The sequence below is a fragment of the Cnephaeus nilssonii genome (genome assembly GCF_951640355.1).
Source record: "Cnephaeus nilssonii genome assembly, chromosome: 4".
In the NCBI taxonomy this organism is placed as follows: domain Eukaryota; kingdom Metazoa; phylum Chordata; class Mammalia; order Chiroptera; family Vespertilionidae; genus Cnephaeus; species Cnephaeus nilssonii.
Genome location: NC_137075.1, coordinates 83,215,849 through 83,227,078, shown reverse-complemented (window position 1 = coordinate 83,227,078; position 11,230 = coordinate 83,215,849).

Genomic DNA, 11,230 nt, shown 5'->3' with positions numbered 1-11,230 from the left:
CATTTTAGCTGCTTCCCTGAGTTGATGGAGTGGTTTTGCGTGCTAGGTGTCCTAGCAGGGCCCAGTGGTTCAGCCTCCCCAGTTACCTGAGGTGGACACTCTTGGTGCACCCCTTTGTGGGCTGTGTGTGCAGACTTGTTGTAGTTAAGCCTTGATTGTTGCTAGTATTACTGGGGGAAGTTGACCTCCAGGCCAATTGGCTGTGAGGATCAGCAGTGTCTCCGCTGGGAGAGCTTCTGTGCTCAGCTTGGGTGGGGCGGAGTCTCAGGGCTGAGCAGACAGCTTTTGTTTCCCAGCAGCCCAGCCCTACAAGGCCCGTATCTCAGTGACCCGCGACGATGGCCGCACGCACCTCTGAGAGAAGGCTGCTCTGAGTTTCGCCCGCTGCCAGACAGTCCAGTTTCTCCCCGAATGAGTTTGGGTACTCAAAGTCTCACCCGGAACTGGATTTCAGTGCAGTCGGGAGGTTTTGTTTCCCTCCCAAACGAGGAAGCTAGCCGCACGCGCTTGCTGTCGGCTGTCAGCGCGCGAGTCTCCGAGCAGCGCCTTGAGTCTGCCAGCCATGTATTCAGCTGCCCACCCTTTCCATGCGCGTGGGCCTCCGCACCTGTCCCCACAGCTCCTCGGGGTTATAGTGTCCTTTTATCTTTCCTTCTAGTTGTAGATTTTCCAATCAGCCAGCTTTCCGGTGGTTCTGGACGATGTCCGCTCTGTCTTCCAGTTGCAATTTTGGAATTGTTGTGCTAGGCAGCAGTATAGGTATTTACCTATGTCGCCATCTTGGTTTCTCCAACAATAATGGTGATTGATTGGCTCCCAACATAATGGAAAAGTCCTGCGGCAGAGTGGCCTCTCGATTCGTCAGGGCTCTGTCTCTTCCCCTGCAGTTCTGTTAGCTCTGTCTCCATATGTGTCTGTTTTGTCTCAGACTGGCTTCCTCCATCATAATCAGTCAGAGCAACACAGTACCTTGTTCCCAGCTGGGGATGGGCCAAGAGTGGCTTCCTGTAATCACTGAAGGAAAGTCGGAAGGGGTGGCTCTGCCTGGACACTATGGCCAGGGCAACACCCACGATGATTCCTGAGACTAAATGGCAAGAGGCATGGCGTTGGGCTGAAGCATTTTGATAGATCAGAGTTCAACTGGAAAAGCACAACTTAACAGTGGGAGAGGGTGGAAGGACACTAAGAACATAGCCACTGCCTACCTACCACGGGGCCACAAATCTCATTTACAGATGAGGAAATGGAGCCAAAGACATCCCAAGGTTCTATGCCTAGTTTGTGGCAAATCTAAGACCAGATATCAGTGGTCTTGGCTACAGTTTGCTGGTTTTCTGTTGTGTTGTTGTTGTTTTCCCAAAAGTTTCCCAACTTGAGTCCAGGTGAATTTTATTTATTTATTTATTTATTTATTTATTTATTTATTTCATTATTTAATTCTGACCTGAGAATATTTTTTCCATTGATTTTTAAAATATATTTTATTGATTTTTTACAGAGAGGAAGGGAGAGGGATAGAGAGTTAGAAACATCGATGAGAGAGAAACATCGATCAGCTGCCTCCTGCACTCTCCCCACTGGGGTTGTGCCCGCAACCAATGTACATGCCCCTGACCGGAATCGAACCCGGGACCCCTCAGTCCGCAGGCCGACGCTCTCTCCACTGAGCCAAACCGGTTTCGGCCCATTGATTTTTAGAGAGCATGGAAGAGAGAGGGAGAGACAGAGAGAAACACAAATGTGAGAGAGACACATCAATTGGTTGCCTTCTGCATGCCCTTGACCAGAACTGGAAGCCTGCAATGCCCTTGCCGGAATCGAAGCCAGGACCCTTCATAGGCCGATGCTCTATCCATTGAGCCAAACCGGCTAGGGCTGTTTTGTTTTTTAATGGAATGTATTGGGGAGTGGGCATTGGTTAATAAAATTATATAGGCTTTAGGTGTACAATTCTATAATACATCATCTTGTATATTGTATTGTGTCTTCACCACCCCAAGTCTACAGCTGGCTGGTTTTGCATCAATAATGAAAAAGAAGGCCTTGATGGGTAACAAACACCCCATCACTAGGGAGAGTCAAGCGAGACTGGATGGCATCATAGCTATAAAAGGAATGACCACAGTTATCTTCAAGGGAGGACAGAGGCTTCTATTATTGGTGCTCTGTGGGAACAGCACAGAGATGAGACAACTACTCCCAAGATGGGACGGTGGAGATGGGCCCTGCAGCAGGGATGGGCTCATCCTGTCCACTTTCTTGGATTCGTAACTTCCTGAGAGAGGCTCTGACTCCCCTCTGCTTCCCCTCCTCCCCGCCCTGTTCCCAGGCTGAGACGGACAAGCTGGGGCTGGTAATTGTGTTAGTTCAGTTTCCTCCCTGGCCCTGCCCTCCTGGTAATCTGATTTTCAAGGGACTAAGGGGTGGCAGGGCCCAGGCTCAGGAAGAAATCCGCTCCCTCGTGTCTGTTGGGCCTGCTAATTTGATAGAACTACTTGCTGAGCTTCCACAGAACCCCCATTAGGGACAAATTTCATCTGGTTTCCACAGCCCTGGCCCTGGAGAGCTCTCCAAGTCTCAGCCCAGAAGGAAATCCAGCTTCCAATTCAATTTCTGCAGAAGGAAATTAAGTCTTTATTATAATAATAGCAACCAGAGATTGAACACCTACTGTGTGCCAGACACAGCACCAGGTGCTTTATATCTGAAGACTCGCCAGGTGTGCTGCCACCATTGTGAGTTCACAGGTGCTCCAAGTTGGTCCTTTGGCTAATGATCCCCTTCCTCACAGGTGTCTCCCTCCATATGAATGGACTTGCCCTTGGGTTTGGGGTCTTTGGCCAGCTCTTGTATAATCTTCAGAGTAGCAGTGTTTCTAGGGCAAGATGGCTGGCTGAGTGTGAAGCAGCATCTGACCCAAGCCTCCTGGTGCCTAACGGGAGCCCTTAGCCACTTGGGACATCCACGCTCAGCCTGCCAAGCATCCTGGAGGGTGTGTGGACAGGTGAAAAGAAAGACACTGGGCCCTGGGGAGAAGCAGCTTCGCCACCTCTTAGCTGTGTGGCCTTTGACAGGTTATCTAACCTCTGAGCCGGGAACTCCTCATCTGGGAAATGGCAATGGTATAATCTACACTGGCAGCTCTGAGAATTAAATGAAGTGAAGGACATGCAACCTAGTCTCCGTTTCACTGTGTGGGATGAGAATTATGACTCACACTGCCCAAGAATTTCCCCAGAGCCCGCACCACCTGTCCCTGGCCATCTGGCCCTCCACTTGACTTCCTCCCCAGGAATCCTAGGGTCCTCACAGAGTTTGGGAGGATGCAAGGGGACTTGCCATGTTGCTCATCACATGGAAACTGGGGTCACCTGCTTGTTCTTTGAGGATCCCTGTCCTCATGGAGACAGACAGACAACAAATACATGAATGAATATGTAAAGTATCTTGTTGTGAAACATGCTCTGCCCCAATAGTACTGGGCCCCCAGCTACTGCCACCCATGGAAGTGACAAGTAACTTTCCATGCATTACTTCATCCAGACAATAGGCACCTGCTTCCCCAGGCAGTCAGCCTGCTATCAGAATCACTCTGGATGCCCCAAGTTACAGTCTGTATTACCCCCCACCCCCAAGGAAGCTCCTTTTCTCAGGCTGGGCTCAGCCCCCTGCTTCTGCTGCCACCATTGTTGTGAGTGAAGATTCTGGGCAGCCCTGCAAGACACCCACTCCCCCTGTCACAGAGCTCCCTGCCTCTCTTTCAAATCCATTCATATGTCACTTCGCCCAGGAGGGCCTCCCTGACTCCCTGATCCAAATTAGCCATCGCATACATGACCTCACCCTACTTTCCATTGTTCTGACTGCCCATCTCCTTGGACAAGTTTAGCAAGGTCAAATGATACAAAGTCAATATACAAAAATCATCTGTATTTCTCTAATTTGTTTTGAGTTAACTTTTGAATATGGTGTGAGGTAAGGGTTGAAGTTACTTGTTTTCATGTGGATATCAAATTGTTCTAGCAGCATTTGTTGGAAACATTATTGTTTCTCCATTAAACAACCTTGGTGCTTTTGTAAAAAAAAAAAAAAAAAAAAGGTTGACTGACTAGCCCTAGCCAGTTTGGTTCAGTGGATAGAGCATCAACCTATGGACTGAAGGATCCCGGGTTTGATTCCGGTCAAAGCACATGCCTGGGTTGTGGGCTCAATCCCCAGTAGGGGGTGTGCAGGAGGCAGGCGATCAATGATTCTCTCTCATCATTGATGTTTCTATCTCTCTCCCTCTCCCTTTCTCTCTGAAATCAATAAAATTAAAAAAAAAAGAAAAGATGTAAGGAGGTGAGGGGTGAACCACACAGGTCTCTTGAGTAAGAGGGTTTCAGCTAGAGAGAACAGCAAGTGCAAAAGGCCCTGAGGAAGGAGCATTTTGTGCAAAGGGATGACATGATCTGACTGAAATTTTAGCACCATCACCTGCGTGTGCTGCTATGTGGAGAATAAGCAAAGAAAAGCGAGAACTTAAATAGGAATCCAACCGGGAGGCTGTTGTAATAATCCTGATGAATCTCAGAGGGAAGATGGGGTTGGGAGGTTCGGGGGAAGAGAGATTAACCTGGGAACCTATATGCATATATGCATAGCCCATGGACACAGAAAATAGTGTGGTGAAGGCCTGGGAGGGGTAGGTGTGAGGTGGAAGGCGTCAATGGGGAAAAAAAGGGGGAGTGTCTATAATACTTTCAACGATAAAGATAAATTAAAAAAAAAAAAAGACTGCGGTATTGCCAAAGGTTAACCAATCCATCAGTGGAACAAGTAGAGTCCAGAAACAGATCCACACAAAATGCAGTCAATGATTTTGAGAAAGACAGCAGGCACTTCAATGGGCAAAGGAAGTCATATCAACAATTTGTGCTAGAATAATAAGTTACTCATGTAGAAAAAAATGAACCTCGGCCCCATCTCCTACACAAAAAGTAGTTCATTATATATCACAAACCTCAACACGAAAGCTGAAACTCTAAAGCTTCTGGAAGAGAACATGGGAGACTAGACTATCTTCATAAGCTATCTTTGTAGGCAAAGATTGTTTTAAAAATACAGGGCACAGAAAGCAATAACCATAAAAAAAATGTATATGCCCTTATTGGGTGGCTGGGTTGGTTGGAGTGTTGTCCAGTACAACAAAAGGTTGCCAGTTCAATTCCTAGGTTGTGTCAGGGTACATGCAGGAGGCAACCCATTGATGTTTCTCTCTCTCTCCCTTCCTCTCTCTCTAAAAAAAAAAAAAAATTACATCCTTTGGTGAGGATTTAAAGAAAAAAATGTATAACTTTCCCTTTCCTTCTAGAAGAGTCTGAGAATCTCCTTCTACAGCAGCCATGCCCCCCTGCACCTCAAGGTGCCGACACTCCCCACATGCTCCACACAGAGCCCCCAGCCCTCCACTCCATGGCCACCATATCTCCCCAGAGTGCGGGCCTTCAGGGATCATTCCAGGACCCCTGCCACAATTCACTCAACAATTCCCTTTAAAGCAACTTAAATCTTGTCCCACCTTCTTACCTTTGTCCTAAACAATCACTGCTGTGAAATCACTAGTTTGACAGGTATGTCATTATTCTTAATTGCATATTAAAATAAATCCCTAACCATTAAAAATATTTTAAAATATGCGAACCACCTAAAATTATTTCACATACTGTACTTTTTACACGTTCTTAGGAATATGTGTATGAATGTGTGTCAGCATGTATGTGTGTATCTAATGGGATGTGTGTGTAGTTATACATGTGTGTGCATATGGGTGAATGTGAGCATGGGCGTGTGTATGAATATGTATGTGAGTGTATATGTAATTGTTGCTGCCTGATAGGTGAGTATAGGTCTGTGTGCGTGTGTCAGAATGAGTGTAAGTGTATATGTTCCCGAGTGTGTCTGAGTGTATAGTGCGCATGAGTGTCTGGTGGGATGGAGCGGAGGAAGACGAGAGGATGAAGAGTCCTAGTGGGGGGTGACCATGTCCCCTCTGCCCCCCAGCAATGAGACCTACTCACCAGGAACAGACAGGGCAGAGAAAAGGCATGTGGGCCAGCAGCCCCTCCAGTAAGTCCCTGCCTGTTTATCCACAGGCCCTTCAGGAGGAGGGAAGTGCCTCCTTGGCCACAGGAGCACCTGGTTACAGCCGGCATCCTGGTAACCATCGCCAGGGACTGGGAGTACTTCTGGGAACAGCAGCAGCCAGCAGGCGGGGGCAGATCCTCTCTGCTATATTTACAGGTCTGCATTTAGCACAGGACCTTGAGACGAGGGACTGAGCTCCCAAGTCTTCAATGTGTTCATCCCCCTGGCAACCTTACGCAAGGGATATTTTCAGGAGCTCAGAGAGATTAGGTCATTGCTCAAGGTCACACAGCTAGGTATTCAGAACCAGAGTAGGACCCAGTCTTCTGGCTCCGAGGTACGGGGTGTTTCCACCACAGCACAGGGAGCACAGCACTCCCAAAGCCGTTTCCTGGCCACGAGAACCCTGCAGGAATGCCAAGTGCCACCTGAGTTCTCTGTGGCTGTTATCCTGTGTAGGCCAGCCCCTGTGGTCTTAGCTAAGTGGTTCTTCTGCCCGTTCCCATGCCAAACCCCTCGGCCAGGAAGCAGCTGGTGTCTTGGGTACAGAAAGTTCATGAGTGGGGTGATACTCCACATACCCACTGGCACTTGAGGGCACTGGCCAAACAAATGACTTCAGCTTGAGGAGCTGGGCAAGGTTCTGGAGGTAGATGAGGGTCTCTGAAGAAGAGCAGGGTTAGTCAGGGTTTTCTAGAGAAACTGTATCCATATCTATATCCATCGACCTGTATCTATATAATATATGAGAGAGACTTTTAATTTTTTAAGTGTTTTTTTAAAATATATTTTTATTGATTTCAGAGAGGAAGTGAAAGGGAGACAGAGATAGAAACATCAATGATGAGAGAATCATTGATTGGCTGCCTCCTGCATGTCCCACACTGGGGATTAAGCCTACAACCCGGGCATGTGCCATGACAGGAAATTGAGCCATGACCTCCTGGTCAACGCTCAACCACTGAGCCACAGCGGCCAGCCGGGCTGAGAGAGAGATTTTTAAGGAATTGGCTCACTTGATTGTGGGGACAGGTAAGTTCAAAATTCATAGGGCTGGCTGGTGGACTGGTAATTCAGGTAAGATTTCATGTCTCAGTCTTGATTCCGAAATCCACACGGCAGCATGTTGGAAACTCAGGCAAGGTTTCTAACTTGCAGTCTTGAGGCAGAATTTCTTTTTCTGAAACTTCAGCCTTCGTTCTTAAGGCCTCCAACTGGTTGGACGAGGCCCACCCACATTATGAAGGGTCATCGGCTTTGCTTAAAATCTAGTGATTGTAAATATTGGTCACATCTAAGAATTCCCAGACTAGTGTCTGGCCAAACAATTGGGTACCATAGCCTAGCCAAGTTGATGTAAAATTAACCATCACACTTCCCCTGACCTCTAGGGAAGATCAGCATCAGCATCAGCACCCTTTCCCTCTTCTGCTCCTACTTGCATGCAATTCTAGGAATGTGTTTATTGCCTCCCCATCATAGAACTGTGACACTTCCTAATATTGTCTGCTTAGCTTTGCTGTTCTCCAGTGCCTAAGGTGTGAATGTGTGTTATTTATTCTTTTCAGGTCTCTGGGTGCTTATTCAATCTGAAGATTTAGGTTTTTCCCCCCATTATGATTCATTCCCAGCTTTAACTCTTCAAATACTGCTCCTCCCCCATTCTCTCTCTATTCTCCTGGATCTGCCAGCTAAGGGTGCTAGATCTTGCCATCATTTCCTCTTCTCTTAGCCTTGGTTCCTTCCATATGTTTCTTCTCTGCTTTTTCTTACTGTGCTACTAGCAAAGTGATTTTTTTCTAGAGGCATCACCCAATTTGCTAAATGTCTCTTTAGCTGTGTCTTATTCTGCTGTTCAACTTACCAATTTTAATAAAGTATTTAAACTGTAATTTTCACTTATAGAACTTCTATTTGGCTTGTTTTCCATCTATCCTATATAATAAAAGCCCAGTGACCTTACGGTGGAACGACCAGAACGACAGGTTGCTATGATGTGCACTGATCACCAGGGGGCAGACGCTCAATGCAGGAGCTGCCCCCTGGTGGTCAGTGCGCTCCCACAGCAGGAGTGCCACTCAACCAGAAGCTGAACTGGAGAACACAGCGGTGGTGGTGGGAGCCTCTCCCTGCCTCCGCGGCAGCGTTAAGGAGCAGCAAGCCAAGCGGTAAGGAGTGAGCAGGCGAGAGGTAAGGAGTGGCGAGCCAAGCGAGCAGGCAGGCAGTTAGGAGCGAGCAGGCGAGCAGTTAGGAGCAAGGGGTCTTGGATAATGAGAGGGCGCAGGTCGGGCTGAGGGACCAGCCCCCCATTCCCGGCACGAATTTCATGCATTGGGCCTCTAATTTTTTCATATTATTTTATTCTTTTTTTTTTTTTTTAAAGATTCTTCACATTTTTCAGAAATTTAATTTTTTAAAATATATTTATTGATTTCAGAGAGTAAGGGAGAAGGAGAGAGAGATAGAAACATCAATGATGAGAGAGAATCACTGATTGGCTGCCTCCTGCACGCCCCCCCACCCCCCCACTGGGGATCAAGCCTGCAACCCAGGCTGGAATCGAACCTGGGACCCTTCAGTCCGCAGGCTGACGCTCGATCCACTGAGCCAAGCCGGCCAGGGCCATATTATCCTATTCTTTTTTTTTTTTTTTAATATATGCTTTATTGATTTTTTACAGAGAGGAAGGGAGAGGGATAAAGAGTTAGAAACATCGATGAGAAAGGAACATCGATCAGCTGCCTCCTGCACACCTCCTACTGGGGATGTGCCCGCAACCAAGTACATGCCCTTGACCGGAATCGAACCTGGGACCCTTCAGTCCGCAAGCCGACGCTCTATCCACTGAGCCAAACCGGTCATGGCCATATTATCCTATTCTTTATTATTATTTTCTTTCTTTTAAAAATTCTTCATAATCACTTAAAATGTTTATTTTATGTTTTCAGATTTTTCTATTATTTCCACTTCTTAGGGGGTAAATACTTCTGTATTTTTTGGTCTTGTTTTTGTATTTACTGATTATCTCTTATAGTAGTTTGTTTCCCTGTGCAGTTTGTATTTTTTTTTTTTTTTTTTGCAGTTTGTATTTTTTGATTGGGAACGCATCTTCATTGGGGTTTGTTTTTGCCTTGAGTTGTGAAAATATTCTTACAGAGTACTTTGGGTTATGCTTCTGTCAGGGCCCTAAGGTCTGGACTAACTTTTATATTAACTTTTTGGCACAAGAGTCCTGGGGTCAGGAGCTCGCCGAGGAGGGGGCTTGTGGTAGATCGATGCACCTCTCTCCTCCCTGTGGGGTAGGCCTAGACCTTCCATCTTTCACAGCAACTTCCCTCCCAAGCCCAGGACAGTGAGAACATTTTGTGGCTCCTTCTGCAGCCCTGGTTGGTAGAGTTTTTGTAGCCTTTTTCCCTTAGAGTTCTCTTTAAGGCTCCAAGCCTTAAAAGGATAAATTCAAAGGGACAAATTCCAGCTCTCCTGCCTCAAACTGCCTGGGGCTGCCTCCTATTTTTTCAAGGGCCATAGAACTCTTAGGATCCAGGCTTTAGAGTCTTTATCTAGTCAAAACCCTGTGAATCATCCATCTGACCAGCTTACTCTGGCTTTGAGTTCTTATACTATCTCTGGAATGTGAGAATGTTCCTTTCTTTCTTTTGAGGTCAGCTGCATATTTTCAGGTGTTTTTCTTGTATGTTATGCAGGATTTATATATGGTAGTAAGAAAGGGTTGTCTGAAATAGCTTAATCTGCCCTGTTGCCAAAAGCATTCTGATACATCTGTCTGTGTATTATCTCAGTAATAGTAGTCTCCCCCACTAGATTGCAAACTCCACAAGACAGGGACCATGTTGGCTTTTGCTTCCAAAAAGAACTGAGCATATGATGGGAGCCTAATATATATTTTTAAAATAAAATTTTATTGTTTTTTAGAGAGGAAGCGAGAGAGATAGAAACATCAATGATGAGGGAGAATCATCGGTGGGCTGCCTCCTGCATACCCCCTACCAAGCCCGCAACCCTGGCATGTGCCTTGACTCGAAATCGAACCCTGACCTCCTGGTTCATAAGTCCATGCTCAACCACTGAGCCACACCAGCTGGGCAGGAGCTTAATATTGTTGAATGAATTAATGAAGATACTCTCTCTGGGGACATTAGTACCTAATTCATAGGACTGTTGGGAGAACTTAACCAAGAGAAAGTATGTTAAATGCTTGATATAAGGTAGGCATTCAGATATGATATCTATAATAATAAAAGCATAATATGCTAATTAGACCGGACAGCTGAACAACCTTCTGGACGTCATTCCAGACATTCTTCCAGATGAAGCTGTGGGGGCGGGGGCCGAGGCAGAGGTGATTAGGGGCGATCAGGCAGGCAGGCAAGCAGTTAGGGGTGATCAGGCAGCCAGGCAGAGGAGTTAGGGGTGATCAGGCAGGCAGGTGAGTGGTTAGGAGCGATCAGGCAGGCAGAGTGGTTAGGGACGATCAGGCAGGCAGGCAGGCAGGCAGGCAGGCAGGCAGGTGAGCGGTTAGGAGCCAGCGGTCCCGGATTGCGAGAGGGATGTCTGACAGGGATTGGGCCTAAACTGGCAGTCAGACATCTCCCGAGGGGTCCCAGATTGCGAAAGGGTGCAGGCTTGGCTGAGGGAGCCCCCCCACCCATGCATGAATTTCGTGTACCAGGTCTCTAGTCTATTATAATAATCATGTCTATTAAGGCAAAGGCTCAACCATGAAGGTTTCCCTGTACTAGTAATTCAGCTCCCACCCCTCACCTCAGACATCAGTCCTGGCCTAGGATGGCAGACAGGTTCTGTGTGTGTGACCTCCTGACACTTACTCAGAGCACAAAGGTCAGCCACCACATCTTGGTTTTAACCCAAACCCCAAGGCCTGAATATGAATTGGCTAAACGTTGTTCCACTACCCCCCCCCCCACTACCTCTCTGATTGATCCTATCCTGTCTAGGGGTCCCTGATCATGTCATAGCCAGTGATCCCTTTTATTGCCAGGATTTTTCTCTAGAAATCTCACATTTGAGAGGTTCTGTTGAGGAAAAATGCATTGAATAAGTATTCATTGTTTTATTTGTG